Source organism: Euprymna scolopes, chromosome 33, assembly GCF_053919585.1.
Source record: "Euprymna scolopes isolate OS-2025 chromosome 33, ASM5391958v1, whole genome shotgun sequence".
Classification (NCBI taxonomy): domain Eukaryota; kingdom Metazoa; phylum Mollusca; class Cephalopoda; order Sepiida; family Sepiolidae; genus Euprymna; species Euprymna scolopes.
The window spans coordinates 82,570,043-82,587,770 of NC_136514.1; the positions used below are offsets into that span (position 1 = coordinate 82,570,043).

Sequence of the window (17,728 nt, forward strand, 5' to 3'; positions counted from 1 at the left end):
TTGTTTTTAGAAATTTTCCCGAAACATTTATTGCATTCAAATAATTTTAAGACAATTATAACACCAAATAGACGTTTATTTACAGAGAAAACCGAATATTTCGGAACTAATAAATCATTAATAATCATTAAAAATCATTAATAATCATTAAAAATCATTAAAAATCATTAATAATCATTAAAATCATTAAAAATCATTAATAATCATTAGATTTTAAGTAACATTCCTTTCTTCACATTTTGTAGTTTTCGTAACAAAGTTCAAAATTCATTGGAATGAATGAAGGAATGAATGAATGACGTCACCATCGAAGACGAATAAACACTTTTAAGGTAATCTTGAACAACAGGGGTCAAATTCTCAGTCCTGTTGTTCGTTATTTTAAAGACGACACATTGCTTACAGTAGAATAATTAATTTCCGAAAAAAAAAAAAAAAATGTAATCACCATTATGAATTTATGTTTTGTTTTATATATTTTATTACAATGCACGAGGACAAAATATTCAAACATATATACATACAACCCGGCAACGCCGAGTACTTCAGCTAGTATATATATATATATATATATATATATATATATATATATATATATATATATATATATATAATAAAACAGAGGACCGTTCAACCGCCCTTGATTTACTGTAATTGAAAAAATAAAATAATGACTCTATATTTCAATATTTAGAAATTTACAAAGAATCGGAATCGGTAATTGTATCGAAATCGGAAATTTAGTACGGAAACGGTAATTCCCGATTCAGATACAATTACCAATTACGATTTTTTTATAAATCTCGAAATATTTAACTATATAGTTATATTTTTTCTCTGATTACCATAAAAACAGACATGTTAAATGCGCAAATATTTTCCTAAACGTAAAAATATACTTGTCGGGGACAATTTATTGGTTTTAGCTCCACTGGTTGTTTAAAATCAATAAATATTTATTATTTATATCATTATCACCAGCAATGGAAGATTTAGCTTTAAACAAAATCAAATAAAAAAGACAATTAAAAGAATCGTTTTGGCATCGGAAAATCGGTAAAATCTTCCGATTTCGATACCGATCAATCGTCGCAACACTAATACATGTGTGTGTGTGTGTGTGTGTGTGTGCTTTTCTTTTTTTTAAGCTGACATCCGCAAGTCTAGGTACACGCCCCACCCCCGCCACTTCAACAGCTATTAAAAAAACAACAACAACAACAAAAAAATCCATGTCAATTTCACTTGAGCACTGTTAGAATGGATATACATTTGAAAAGGAAAAGATGAAGAGAGGAAAGGGGTAAGAAAAGAGAAAGGCGAGGAGGGAGGGAAAGGGGGGGGAATGAAATAGAAATTGAGATCTAGATTAATTTGAAAAGTCAAGATTTTCAACACAGAAAAAAAAAATAATTAAAACAAAAAATAAAAAACAGATGAAAGGAATCGCATGGTTTTAAAACAGGATTAAAACAAACAAAAAAAAAAAAGAAAAGAAAAAAACAAAAAACAAAACAAAGATAAACAAGTGGTTTCAAAGTTGCCGACAGCAGAAAAACAAACAAAGCACATATTCGTCCTTAGTGACCTTTTTTTTTCCTCACCCTCCAACCTCGCCCGATTAAGCTCCACAGATTAACAGCAGCAAAATAAAGATGAATAAAAAAAAAAAAAAAAAAAAAATAATTACCGCTTTATAAACCTCATCGTTACGCGACGTTATCATTAGCACTCCACCTGACCCTCTGCCGCAAGTAATGAAGTTAGTGTTAAGTCTGGTTAACACCCCACCCCCTCTTAGCGCACTGAGGGTGGGGGAGGACTCTGGGCACTCTATGTCTTCATTCGGCTCTGTTTCGATTTCTCTCTCTCTCTCTCACACACACACACACACACACACACACACACACACACACACACACACACACACAACTCGAATATCCGCTACGAGATATCTCGAATGCCCACAAGAGATCTTCAATACCTACTAGACACTATCCTCGAGGGTCCAAGGCCTTTATGTACAGAGGTCGATCAGGACAACCCAGCACGAGGACACTTAAATAAACCCCGACTGAATATTCAAAATCACATAGTATTTACGGCCCAAATAAAATCTCAGTATGGCTAACCAACACTGGTTTATATGAGGAACTAGCAAGGCTACCCGGCGTTGCTCGGGACGTATAAAACAATGAGAAAAATGAAGTTACTTTTGAACATATCCATTATTCTTAGGATAGAGGAAGTTTTAATGTTTATGCATCATTTGCTATCTCGAGCAAAAGAATACTTTACCTACCCTATGACGGGTATTACACATGTATGAAATAATTGTACCTTCCCTAGGATAGGTAGTTTACAGCACGTATATGAAAGAATTTTACCTTCGCTAGGACGGGTAATATACAACACATATTTAAAATACTTTTACTTACCCTCGGACGGGTAATGTAAATACGTGTATGAAACAATTTAACATACTCTCGACACGTATTGGTACAACAAATATGAAACAATTTGTCTTCCCAACCAGGCCACCATAATTTTAGGAAAAGTGAAATAATTTTTAGAAAATTGATCAATAGGATTTCCAAATTAATGCATAAATACATTGTCTTGATTAATGATTAGACATCCCTTGCTTCACCATAAGTTTCAACATTGCTGGGTTTCTTTCCTTCCTCACTATCGGCACTATAATTTTAAGAAAAAATATGTGATTTTTGGAAGATGCCTCAGCAGAATGTTCAAATTAAAGCATAAATACATTAACACAGTTAAGTGATTAGAGAAATTTTAATGAATTATTCGAATATCTATGTATCTCATATGGGGATCAAGTGTTAACCCCTAGGAAGGGGCCTCCTTGATTTTGGAGAACTCTGATGAAGTAAAATAAAAAGTATATAAGTAATGGGACGATTCCGATATTTTTTCTAATTCCGATACAATTAACGATTCCGCACTAAATTGCCGATTCCGATTCTTCGTAAATCTCCAAATATTTAACTATGAAGTTGCTATTTTTACCGATTACGTGTTAAGTGTAGAAATACCCTTGTGTGTGTGTGTGTGTGTGTGTGTGTGTGTAGGGGGAGGGCGGTGATTTATAGATTTTAGCTTTCTTTGTTGTTTAAAATCAATAAAATATTTATTATTTTATTGATTTTAAACAACAGTGGAAAGTTTTTGTTTTGAACAAAATCGGATAAAAAAAAGGATAATTCAAAGAATCGTCTGGACATCGGAAAATATGCACAAATTTTCTCGATACTCCAAAAAGTTCAGATTTTCCAGATTCCGACTCATCGTCCTAACACTAATATATATATATATATATATATATATATATATATACACACACACACATACTTTCACATTACAGCTTGTATAATACTGTAAAATTAAAGTTCATTTAAATATTAGCATCGATATTTATAAGACAATCCAAATCTGATAAAATCAAGCTCAATGTACGATATAGAGCAATATTATAAGTGACAATTTTTGACGAATTTGATTGAATTATATCGTTGGAGATGAGCTTTTACATACGTGATAAGCCGATTGATCAGATTAGGGCCTCTCCGATTTACAGTTTGTTTTTACTGCATTTTAACCAACTTTGGTTTATTTTAACCAACTTTGGTTTATTTTAAGGCCGACTGAAATCGTCGGCACTTGTACAGTTTAATCAAGACAAGAAAAAAATGAAAATATAAAAAAAAAACAGGTTATATTGTACGTATCCGTTTTGGACTGAAGAGCTCCGGAAAAAAATTTCACTTAATTTGATGGAGTAGTTTTTATTTTAATTTTTTTTTTTTTTTTTTTATTGTTACAGGGGAAAACACGTTTTTATGGCAGCGCGTTGGAAATTTTTTTTAACACACCACGGGGAGATAACTCAATTTAAAGCGCCGACACTCCCTCCCCATCTTTAATATTAGCTTTTCTTCCTAAAAATCGAACCTTTTGCTCGGTATCATAACAAATTGTTTTTTCACTGTAACCCCCCCCCAAAAAAAAACCTACTTAATGAAATTAAGTGAAAAAAAAATTTTTTTTGAAGAACTTCATTCCATAACAGATACGTACAATATAACCTTTTTTTTTTTTTTTCTCGATATTTTCATGTTTTTAATGTCTTGATTAAACTGTACAAGTACTAAGTTTTCAAATATAATTCTACATGTAGGAAAATGATTTTATATTCTTAGTGGAATTGATCATCGAAAACATTACTTCCAAAAAACAAAAACAAAAAAAAACAAAACCATTCTTTGAAAATACCCATACTCAAACTGGAAAAAGATTTTAACAATCCCATAAACCATAGACCCATAATTTGGTTTGGTTTGCTTTATAGCATATTGCTGAATAAAATTGTCAAATATTAGCAGGGAAAGGCTGAGAAGAAGATGGTCATTAATTAGAAGGGACCATATATTGCTTGTTACCGTCACCCCCTCTACGGCGCAGAAAGGAAAGTAAAAAGAGAGCAGACAATCCTGAGTACAACCAAAATTTAAGTTTAAACATTTTATATGACAAATAAATCAACACACACCGGAGAAGGAAAATCAAATCAGAGAAAATAAAAGTTATATATCTGAAATCACCTACCGGGAAATGCCGGTTCGGGTTTGATCAACCTTAGCGGGGTTAGTTCGTACATTAATGTCGTCACGATCAAACAAACAAAAGAAGAACGCCAAATGACATTTTACGTTAATTGGCAGCCATTTTGACGAGTCGGATAAAAATTCCCGAGTTGCATTGCACGAAAACGACAGGAAATCAAACAGCCTTTTGTTTTGTTTTGTTTTTAAAGCATATATAAATAAATATATATGTATATACTTCTTTGAAAGTCCAGTCACTGTTCCCGATAAACTAAATAAATCGTAGAATGTCGTTCGAAGTTTTTTTTTTTTTTTTTTTTTTTATTTTGTTTGGAAAATCGAGAGCGAAAAACAAGCCGATATTTTAACGGGATGATCTAATAATTACCGTGAAAAGAATTGGATTATTAGACGGATTATCGGATATACAAAAAAAAAAAATAAAAATAAAAAGCAGACGGATTAGGCGAACGAGACAATCTTTAAATCCGAGATAATCTTACCTGCTGGCAAAGGATATATCTTTTTGCACTGCCTTGTCGAGTTATTGACTAAAACAGTGATCAGATTCATGGCGAGATTGGAAAAAAAAAAAAATAAATAAATAAATAAAAGGTGCTTGTTAAGCTATAGTAAACAAATCGATATATTTTTTTAAATATCGATTTAAGCAAAAACAATATTACGTACTTAATTGTCATGTCGAATATAGAAATATATCCAAAAATTACGAAAATTCATCCAATAGAACAACTGCTATTGTGCTTTTAGTAAAAAGAAGTCTATCGCTATCGCTGTGTTAACAATGGATTTCTAATAGGGCTTTACGTTGCGAGTGAAACAGTCGCTTTTGCGAGTAATTTTTTCAAGTCGCGACTAGAAATAATAAAACACTTATCTTTTGGCGATTATGTTTTTTTTTTTTCACTGACAATCTTTCAAAGCTCATTACTGATTGAAAAATGTCTTTTCAAACATTTTATAAAACGAGCAAAGTCAAATTATTTAAACAATAAAAGGTTTAATAGAACGATATTCTCTTTTTTTTAACGAATGCTTTTAAAAAAAATTATCTGAAGAAATTTGAATGTTTACACTTTCAAATCTCAACAGTGCATTTATTTTTGCTACAAGACTGATATTCCTAAAAAAAAAAATAATAATAAAATAAAATAATAATAATCGATTATCAATAAAAATGTGATTTCAAACATAATCAAGAGATGATGAATGTCTATTTTTGAGATGAGGATTGGTAATTATTTTTTGGTATTATATGGACTATTATTCTCATCTTGGTTGTTTTTTTTTCCTCAACGTTTCGGCCGATGTAACCTTCGACCATCTTCAGGTGTATTTTATACTGGATGTTATTTGTGAATAGTGTTCGTTGAGAAAGACAATATTCATCATTCACCAATAACATCCAGTGTGGATGCACGTGAAGATGATCGGAGGTTACATCGACCGAAACGTTGTGAAAAAAGAAAAGAAAAACGAGATGAGAATAATAGTCCCAAAATACAAAAATAAGTAGTAGTAGTAATAATAATAATAATAATAATAATAATAATAATAATAATAATAATAATAAAGACATGTTTCGAAATTATCTTTTAGAAAGACGATCATTAATTTGGATTATTCAGACTACTATTCTTTCATCTGAGTTATCATTACAACAACTATATATTTAGCCGATGGAACCTCCAACCTTCTAAATAAAGAATCCAGTTCGAAAACTCCTTATAGGTCCTAGTGCTTAACACAAAGATTCCTGATATAACCCGGAAGGGGATATACGTATTTGAAATAACTGAGTGGTCTTAGCAACAGTAATCGAATACTACAATCTCGTAAGACACATTAATGAACAGTTGTTCGTAGTCACATCCGGTAATATACTTAAGCCTTTCGGCATATCTTTAGACATCTCTCCCAGGCTGCGATACTCGTTCGTATTTATAGCTTACACCAGCCAATCATACTCTTGTGTGGAGAAACCTAGATACATTCATATTCAATACATCAGTTCCCAAGTTTGCAAAAATATATACCTGAAGAAGGTCGGAGAGTACATCATCCGAAGCACTTTAGCAATCAAGTTGGTAAGGAGAATAGCAGTCCAAATAATTCAAATAAAACGGCATGAGACATTTTTAAAATATCATTTAAAACATCACTTAAAACATATCAATCAGCAAGGAGAGATAACTCCTTTTAAATAGAAGAATATAACAATTGTTAGCGTTGTCGACGTGAAATTTTAAAATATTAAAAATAAATAAATAAATAAAATAATAAATAAAATAAATAAATAAAATAAGTAAATAACAAAATCAGATTCAAACAGATATTTTTCATCCATAAACTTGGTTCACTTTTATCGGTTTTGAAATCGACGGTACCGATATTTTATCTAACTATCTGTAACATTTAAAAATAATATTATGCTCTTATATTGATTTTTCTTTATAATCGAGCACTTTGCTGTTTTTTTTTCTCACAAATGCAACACAGTATATATATATATATATATATATATATATATATATATATATATATAAGTACTTATGTGTGTGTCTATGTGTACAATTCTCCTACAGCCTACACCAGTGGACCGATCATGACCAAACCTGACGTCATGATCGTCTTCGATCTATGGATGATGCCCACTATTTTTCAAGGTCAAAGGTCAAAGGTTAAAGTCTGAACTTTGCTCTACGTTCGAGTACTCGCTTTGCAGGCATCTGAGTGAACAGCAAAGTTTTGCTTGAAGTGCAGATATCTTTGCTAGTATATATATATATTTTTATTATGTGACTTTATTGAACGATGTGAAAGGAATTTGCGATCGATGATGGTTATCGATTAGTATTTGCTAATTTGATCTGATTGGCAATTAAAATGACCAATCAGAATTTGATCGAACATGAGGATAACGATTTTAACTGGCCAATTGGCACCGTGTCAAGTGACCATAATATATATATTACTTTTAAAATATAATTATCCACTGACACTATAACTTAATTTTACGCACGTAGAAAATATTTAAATAAATAAATATTTAAATAATAAATAAATTACAAATAATACGCCCCAAAAATGTGTGTGTGTGTGGGGGGGATTAGAATATAAACAAAGGGCAGATAACCTCTCCCTTTAAAGCACTCAGGGAGTGAAAAAAAACCACCACAGTATCGCTTATAAAAAATATTTTTTATATTGTTGTTATTGTCAAAACATTGTTAATTCATTACCCACACAGCAGCAGCCGTATAGCGCAATGGTGAAAAGCCTTGATTGTCATTCGAGCGGTCGGGTTTCGATCCTGGCTTGAGGCAGTTGCCTGTCTAGCCGCACTGATAGACTGTGAAACAGCTAAACAGTACTATGTGGATGACTATATATAAATATATATATATGTACACACACATATATATACATTTAATTATATATGTGTTAGAGAAGATAAGAAAAATATCTGTACCGTCGGTTTCAAATCCAAAACAAATGGGGACTAATACCTATCCGGCCGCCTATTTCCGGCCTAAAGGAAAGGAGAACTGAATTGAGTCCAATCGAATGGTGTTTGTAGGTTATTTTTTTTACAGCGGTATGTTGAGGTTTTGGTTTTGTTTACATGAATATTATGAGAAAGAGAGAGAGAAAAAAAAGAAAAGTGAGAAAGTAAGAGAGAAGAGGAGGAGAGATGGGGAGTGAAAGGGAGATGAAGAAAAAGGGAAGGAGAGAGAAAGGGAGATGTGGTAGAAAGGAGGAAAAAAGAGGGAGAAAAGGGGCAGAGAGAAAGAGAGGGCAAGAGAAAGAAGGATAGAGAAAAAGAGGGATAGAAAGAAGGAGATGAGATGGAAGAGAAGGAGAAAGAGGAAGGAGAGAAAGATTATATATATATATATATATATATATATATGAGAGAGAGAGAGAGGGAGACAGACAAACAGATATGGTAGAAAAAGAAGAAGAAAAAAATGATCAGGTGGTGATGTGGGTGTAAATGGGAGGAGGTAAGAGGCGACAACACCCACCACAAAAACTGATTGTGCATTGATTTGTGAAGAATATTTATCGATTCGCCCGTTGTTCCGCAAGTGGAAAGGGCGCTGAATTAAATGAGGAAAACTCGGACGATTCCAACACGGCTTTCCCATTAAATCGCGAACGCACGAGTGACACGGAACCAGTGGAATGGCGCCGTTCAGAATCTAATGGCCATAATCTGGCACAGAGACATGCAAGAAAAGTTCCTTATTTCCATAGAAAGGGATTCAATGAGGTTGGTCCAAAATGATATTCCATAATACAGGTCAAAGGTCAGTAGGTCAATGATCCGCTTCAATGACCTATAAACATTACTTGAGATTTGAGAGAGCGTACTAAAAAAAAAACTTATTTAATGAGATTTTTTCTCCCCTTTTTAGCCCTTAATCTCCTGTCAGTTATATATGCACTAAGTTGATTATATCGCTGGTCAGTGGTCGTAAGCGATAATGGTTGGTCCTTCATATAAGAATAGAGCACTCTTGGTTTCTGAGAAAAAAAAAAAAAAAAAAATTATATATATATATATATATATATATATATATATATATCAGTTTGGTTTATTCTCAAAACAGTTTTGATTTAATTCAGCTTGAAGTACCTGCTAATCTAGCTGCTCTGAAGTGCTGTGATACGACGAAACACTGTCTCTGGATGACTCATATATATATATATATATATATATATATATATATATATATATATATATGACAAAAGACTATATTCCAAATGTCAAAATATTAACCATCTTACAATTTATTCTTTTAAGTACATTGAAACGCACAATTCTTGACAGCACCTGTTTCGTAGCGCCAAATAAATCCCTCAATTATCATATCAATCAATGAATCTATTTTGCCCTTAACTCATCAGAAGAGATAGCAACTATCAATCCATTAAAAAGAAAACAAAATGCATTTGGCATGATTACAAAATTCGAAAATTGAGAGAGAGAGAAGTCGAAATTACCTTTTATTATTTTTACGTCGGAAATTTTCTTTTCTTTTAAGGAATTGATAGGCACTTTTTCTTTTGAGGAGTTAGCGGCAGAATGGATTCATTGATTGATATGGTAATTAAATGAATGATTTTGCGCTACGAAACAGGTGCTGTCAAGAATTGTGCATGTCAACGTAAAAAGAAATAAATTGTAAGATGGTCAACATCTTGAAATTTGGGCAGCGAGATGTGTGTTTTTGTTTATGTTTGTTTACTTGTCTCCTCACGAGGGCAGTGTTAGACACAAGGTCGGTTTGTTAATGTGGGAGGAATCAGTTCCCCAAAAAGGGGCACTCTGGTAGTAACAAAAATAAAAATGTATCAGTCATGAAGGACTTCTTCTCAGTTAACCGAGACCAAAAATGTTGAAGTGCAGCATTAGAATAGATACTACACTTTGATCTATTAAATTCTTTATTCAGGCCAAAAATACAATGTAAGTTCAACATAAACAAAAAATTTAGGCACAAGGCCAACTAAAAATGGGGGAAGAATGGTGGTTCTTGGTCATTCTTTGATTGAGATTGTCGGACTGACTTCCTCATCTTGGTTGTTATTGTCACAATGTCTCGGCCGTTTTGCCCTCCGGCCTTCGTCAGGTGAACGGTTTGTTAGGAGTCTCGAACCCAACCCTTTATTATTATTACGGGGGTACCGTGTTCGGACTCCAGCTAGGCTTTGGGACATAGTTGCTGATTCTCTGTTTTTCAATGTTACTTTTTCACTGCCTTTGTTCAGGATTGAACTCGGCACCTTTGGGTAACTGTAAACTTTTGATACAACGTCTAGGACCACTCGGCCATATGTCACTAGGACTGTCACTCTAGAACTAAACAAAAGTTTCTTAGCTAGTATCTTCTTTCGCCATAATACCGCATTCACCCTTTCGTACTGGGGGACGTCCTACTTAAAACCAAATCGTTTAAAACAGTTTTTATTGACGTGTAAAAACAAAAAAAGGTAACAATAATGATACAATAATTCATTTGTGTCAAGAGCAGGGGGGGAAGAAAAATAAAAAAGTGGTTAGTAAGACCCCCCCCCAACTTGACCCGAAGGCCAAAAACGAAAAAAAGCAACCCTAGATGTCTGTTTACATTACACTTGAATTTCTGCATGTCAGTAGAGTAAGGGAAGCAGGAGGGAATTCCAAAGTGCATCAGTCTGAGGGGGAAAAAGCTATTTGAGTGGAAGGTTTTACGACATCTAAGGATCTCTCCAGTGTAGGGGTGGGATTTTGCTGCTTATCGGGTTTGTCGAGGCTATTTTCGTCGAGGGGATACTAGTGCTCGGAGTTCGTCAAAGCACTTGCCATTGAAATACTTGTAAAACACGCACAAGGATGCTACGCTTCGGCGATGGGACAGAAGTTGGAGTTTAGTTGATAGTGCAGGAGCTATTAGGTATGCGACTCTTTTTTTTTTGGATCCTAAATATTAAACCCGGAAATGAATCGAGAATAAATAAATAAATAAAATAAATAAATAAACGACTATTTATCAAAATTACCTACAGGCAATAAGACAGAGCGGTAAAACGTTTGTCGGAAGTCGCGTTCAAATATACAGCCGAAACGAATAAAAACCGAACGTTATATTTACTAGCCTACTCACGATGACAAAGTTAGGCACAAGGTCAGTTCTTAATGAATGGGAAACTAAAAATCAGCTTCACCCACAAAGGGGCACACTGGGTTGGAACAAAAATTAAAATCACCTCGGTCTAGAAGGATCTCTTAATCACTTATCGAGGACAGAACAGTGATAAAGTGTCTATCATTTTTTTAATAGGATTTAAAAAAAAAAAAAAAAAAGGAGGGTGGACACTTCTGCAGTATGCGGACGGCGGTTATTGTTAGGGGGTGATAACTCCCAACTTCTTCTTGGTCAAATAACACGGCAAATAAGTAACAAACAAGATTTTTTTTCCGAACAGAAAAATATTTGAAAACCAAAACATTTATTGCATAAAAATGTAATATATAATTGTAAAAACATTTATTGAAAACTTTGCGTAAGAAAATATAATTTTAATAAAAAGATTTTGTAATGAAAGCAACATTAGATTTTTATAAAGTAAAATGCAGAAGTGCCAAATAATTATTCATAGTGATTGTTTTGTGACGGAAACTTTTTGTTGTATCCATTCTTGACTGCAGAACATGATTAGTTTTGAAAAACGAAAAAAAAAAACATCAATGTTTGGTGCATTTTAGGTCAGGTGGCCAGTATCTTCAGACAGCCCAGTCTGGTAGCACCGGATAGAAGAAAGAATATCGCGCGCAACCGTTGTAGAGAACGAAAGAAATAATGTCTGAGAATCCAAACTGCATCTACATCATTTCTTTCTTTTTTTACACCTGTCCATGTCAATAGACGAGGGGTGAGCGGGGGTGGAGATGTTGGTGGAGACAATATAAGCCCCCTCCTCTTCATATCCCTCCCCCACGCCAACGAACTAATCGAAAAGGTGTGTGAGGCGGCATCTTTAATTAGCGCGTGTCTCTACAAAATACGGAAGCTAAGTAACGTTTGGCTTTTTACGCGAGGCCAGGTGAACTTGCACGGGCGGACGCCACAACAGCACCGAATGCCCCCACGGTCAGGTACAAGTCGACATTTTATCGATTTGTCAATGGTAGATAAACGGAGAGAGAGAGAGAGAGAGAGAGAGAGAGAGAGAGAGAGAGAGAGAGAGAGAGAGATGGAGGTAGGGCAAAGCGAGAGGGGGTGAGGGTCGGAGCCAAGGTTTCGGCGGTGAGGTCGGGCGGTGCTTCTAGGTCGATCGTGGTTTATGTGAAAGCCGCAAACGCTGGAAAGTAGATACGATTAGACAGAGGAAACAACGAACGAGGAGAATGATAGCGGAGGGAAGGCCTGGGAGAAGAGTAGATAATCTAATAGGTTAGTGAGGCGAGGGTGGTGGCGGGATCAAAAATTAAAAAAACAAATATGAATCTGAAATTAGAGGGCAGAAGATTAATTATAAAGAAAAAGAGCAGAAAATGGGAAAGACAAAGATTTTATATATATATATATATATATATATATATATATATATATATATATAAACAGAAGAGGGAGAGAGAAAAAAGAGAGGAAAGCAAGAGAGAGGGGAAGAGAAGAGACAGTGGCGAGGGAAAAGAAAGAGAGAAGAGGGGAAGAGGAAAGAGAGAAGAGGGGAAGAGGAAAGAGAGAAGAGGGGAAGAGGAAAGAGAGAAGAGGGGAAGAGGAAAGAGAGAAGAGGGGAAGAGAGGAAAGAGAGAAGAGGGGAAGAGGAAAGAGAGAAGAGGGGAAGAGGAAAGAGAGAAGAGGGGAAGAGGTAAGAGAGGGGAGGAGGAAATAGGTGGAGAAGAGGAAAGAGAGAGGGAAAAAGGAAAGAGAGAGGGGGAAGAGGAAAGAGAGAGAAGAGGAAAGAGAGAAGAGGAAAGAGAGAGAAGAGGAAAGAGAGAGAAGAGGAAAGAGAGAGAAGAGGAAAGAGAGAGAAGAGGAAAGAGAGAGAAGAGGAAGGAGAGAGAAGAGGAAGGAGAGAGAAAGGGAAGAGGAGAGACAGAGAAAGGGAAGAGGAGAGACAGAGAAAGGGAAGAGGAGAGACAGAGAAAGGGAAGAGGAGAGAGAGAGAAGGGGGAAAGAGGAAGAGAAAAGATAGAGAGCAAAAGGAAGAGGAAAGAGAGAGACACTGAAGAGAGAGAGGGGAACAGGAGAAAGGAGAAACTGAAGAGAGATGGGGGGGGGGGTGATAAGACAAGAAAAGAGAAAAATATGCTAGGATGCAAACCAGTGATTTTACAAGCATGAAGATGCTGGCAACGGCCCAGCGTATGCCAGCATCTTCATCAGCTACAAGTGCCCTCTTCCTTCTCCCTATCACTCAACCAGATAGATCGATTGACATCTAAGCATTTTATTATCTTTTGGTGATGACATTTATTCGGTCAGAGTTCAAGTAAATGTTGACACAAATCAAACAATCTACACACACCGAGGCAAAAATATGGCGGAACTCCTTGACCTTTCCGTTGAGAGCAAAGTGTAGTATCTGTCTGGATGATACGCACCATCTTTTCTGTCCGTGAATAAGAAATCCTTTACAACTGAGGTAACATTCGTACAGCTTTTTCCCCAATTGAGAGTGCTCTCTTTTTTAAGGAAATAGATTTTAAAAATCAACAGTGACTAAATCTGTCGAGTTTTGATCCTGGCTTGAAGCATTTGCTTGTCTAGCTGTGATACAGCAAAACAGCTCTTTACAGACGACCCATCTCTCTATATATTTATAAAAGTGAGAATGCGTGTGTGAGAGGGCACTTCTCAACCTATATACTCAACAAATTTTTGATTTACAGATTTTAAATTGGATATATAGAGTATTCAGACATGTGGAAAATTTTTTAATCAGTTTTCATCCAGAAAAAAATTTTTTAATCAGTTTTCATCCAGAAAAAAACTTTTTAATCAGTTTTCATCCAGAAAAAAACTTTTTAATCAGTTTTCATCCAGAAAAAAACTTTTTAATCAGTTTTCATCCAGAAAAAAACTTTTTAATCAGTTTTCATCCAGAAAAAATTTTTTTAATCTGTTTTCATCCAGAAAAAAACTTTTTAATCAGTTTTCATCCAGAAAAAAACTTTTTAATCAGTTTTCATCCAGAAAAAAACTTTTTAATCAGTTTTCATCCAGAAAAAAACTTTTTAATCAGTTTTCATCCAGAAAAAAACTTTTTAATCAGTTTTCATCCAGAAAAAAAACTTTTTAATCCGTTTTCATCCAGAAAAAAATGGTGACTAAGTGGTCAAAAATGGAAAATTAGTACGTGGGAGGTCAACGAGTTTATCTGTTTTCAACTGTTTCACGACTGCACATGCACAGTTGTGAAATATGACAACTTATGTTATGCCCTTTTTTCTTCCCTGCAACCTCTCTCCCACAGAAGAGGCGTAGCGAGCCTGTCGCTGCTTTATCGTTATTTTCATGGCAGGTGCTCATCTGAACTTCAATCTATGCCCCCCCCCCGCCTCGCCAGACTTTCACTAAAAACACTCATCTAGCCAGAACCTAACCTAAACGTAGATTCCATGAACAGGACCTCTTTCTTAGAACTGCTCGCCTATGGAACTCTATTCCGTTTGACTGCTTTCCCGCTGACTACAATCTGATAGTCTTCAAGTCCAATGTAAACAAGTTCTTCTTGAACCGTCCCCCTAAGTAATCCAAGTTACAAAATTCCCACTAATGTTTACTACGCTAAAATCACAATATCCTCAAGTGGCCCATGGGCCTTGATAAGTGTTGACTTCCATGTAAAAAAAAAAAAAAAAAAAAAAAAGTCATGTCAAGCTGGTGTGATGGTTATCGTGCTTGATTCACTATCTTTAGGTTTTGGTTTCAATCTCAGCTAGAGTATTTTTTTTTTTTACTCACAAGAACTGAACTATGTTAATTTTATTTTATTTCGGACTATTAGTCTCATCTTATCTTTTTATTGGTGTACAACGTTTCGGCCAACTTCCTCTGGCCTTCGTCAGGTGGTAACCGCGATGGATAGGAACTTCGAATCTCCTAACTGCATTCTCAGCCATCACTGCCATCCGTAGTTGTTGTCGTCTCACCACATTTTTGACCAATTACCTCTGGCACGCTTTGGGTGGGATTGAAACCGCTATCTTCAGACAATGTTCATCTGGAACCGTAGAGATTCAACGTCTCTATCAACTGCGCTACGGGCCCCGAAGGGCGATCAAGGTTGGATTCTTTGATCTTATAAATCCACATTTATACAATGCTCATCTCAAAAATAAAAAAAATTCCAATAAGGAATAATATATATAAAGAACTGAACTGTTTAGAAAAAAACATAATACTCGCATGTATAGGTCTCAGTTTCTTTCTATATTTTTTCTTTTTACTTCATTTTTTTTATAAAGAACTTTAACATTACGTTTAATATCCACTGTATCTGTTTTGTTTTGTGTTTTTTTTACATGGAAGTCACCACTTATCAAGGCCCGGAGGCCACTCGGGGATAAGGGTTAAGTATTCTGCTTTAATTAAAATATAATACTTATGCGTATTTTACGATCGGGCAACACCGGGCGGCCTGCTAGTATACTTATACAAACGAGAATGTGTGTGCGAGGACACTTCTCAACCTCAATGCATTTTGTATGTATAGACTTGAAAGTTCGTACATAGGGTATTCAGAGATATGGAAAACTTTTAATCACTTTTCATCTTGAAAAAAAGTGCTGTTAAGGGGGTCAAAATTGGATCTTCGGATTTTTATTTGTTTGTCAACTGTTTCACGGCTGCGCATGCGTGAACGTTCATACGACAGATTCTTTACGCTATGAATAAGTAGGTTTGAAAACACTTTTTAAAAATCTCGGCAAGCTGGTCTAACGGTTATCGTACTTGACTCACTGTCTTTAGGTTTTGGTTTTGATTTCAGCTTGAGTGTTTTTTTTCTTTTACTTACAAGAAGTGAACTGTTTAGAAAAAACAAGCTCACATCCACATGTCGCAGTTTATTTCCTTTTCTTTTTTATTTCCTTTTTTTTTTGTTTAAAGAATTTAACATTACGTTTGATACAGTATTTCTGTTCAAACAAATAAGAAATCTGCATTAATATAATATTGATGCATATTTTACGACCAGGCAACGTCGGGTAGCCTGCTAGTATTATATATATATACTAGCAGGGGTGCCCGGCGTTGCTCGGGTGTTTGGAGGTGTATGCTGTGCAAAAAAAGCAAAAAAAACAAAAAAAAATGGTTAATTTTTTAAAACTTTGACCCCTATTATGACCCCTTAAAATTTATTGTTTCGGGCTCAAATCACTTTATTAAGTTAGATCCATGTTCAAGGAACCTAAATCTAAAATTTCAAGTGTCTAAATCCAAAATTGTCGGAGGAGTTTGGTAGAGTTCTTAAAGGTCAAATCGTTGAAATTTGACCCCTTAACAGCCAAATTTCTGGCTGACACCCGTCACATCGATTTTCCCAAATCTCAGTACCCGGTATTTTAAATTTCGAGTCTATAGACTAAAAATTGACAGAGTTATTGCGTAGGAAAATGTACACAGACAGACAGACAGACACGTTCACTTTTATAGATATAATAGATATACATACACGCATGTGCACACACAAACACACACTAGCTCCACATGTGTCTATACTATTTAAAATCATAATTGAAGTAGGCTGCTTCTACAGAATTGGAACTGGAAGGTTATTTTTAATGCTAACTGTGAACTAACCGTAAGTTTAGTTTTAGTTTAAAATAAGTCGATTTGGCTAGGTTCAAATTCTGTAGAAGCACCTCCCCTCTTTTTTTTCATTCTGCTCTGAAAAGGACTACTCATACGAAATTTAAACGGGCATGTTAATTTTAACCCAAGGATGGAATACTGTTGCCATATTTGGGCAGGAGCTGCTAAAAACAGCCTATCCTGTCTTGACAGAGTACAAAATAGATTTCGTGGCTTAGTGGGGGATGCCCTTTTCTCTACCCTGCAACCTCTCTCCCACAGAAGAGACGTTGCGAGCCAATCCTTGTTTTATCGTTACTTCCATGGCAGGTGCTCGTCTGAACTCCAATCTCTGCCCCCCCCCCACTCGCAAATCTTTCACGAAAAACACCCGTTTAGCTGAATCCACTGTGAAAAATTTCCCCCACTCTATATCTGTGCCTAAATCAAAATGCGGATTCCATGAACAAAGCTTCTTTCTTAGAACTGCACGCCTGTGGAACTCTGTTCCGTCTGCCTGCTTCCCACCGGACTACAACTTGGATGTGGTCAAGTCCAACGTTAACAAATTCCTAATGAACCGCCCCCTTAAGTAAACACTTCATTAAATCTCTACACTAACGTAATGTACTTGCAATAACCCTTATCCCCGAGTGGCTTCCGGGCCTTGATAAGTGGTGATCACTGTGTAAAAAAAAAACAAAACAAAAAAAAACCTGTTACATAATCATAGGTTAAGTTTATTTATACGAAAAAGACCAACAAACATGCGAGAGGATGGATGGTTGT

General features: G+C 35.2%; 1 protein-coding gene across 15 annotated transcripts in view; it reads right to left on the reverse strand.

Moving 5' to 3' along the window:
- The window catches only part of LOC145258331 (transcription factor 7-like 2), a 764,652-nt gene that overhangs the window by 447,897 nt on the left and 299,027 nt on the right, over positions 1-17,728 (reverse strand). The window lies entirely within an intron of this gene.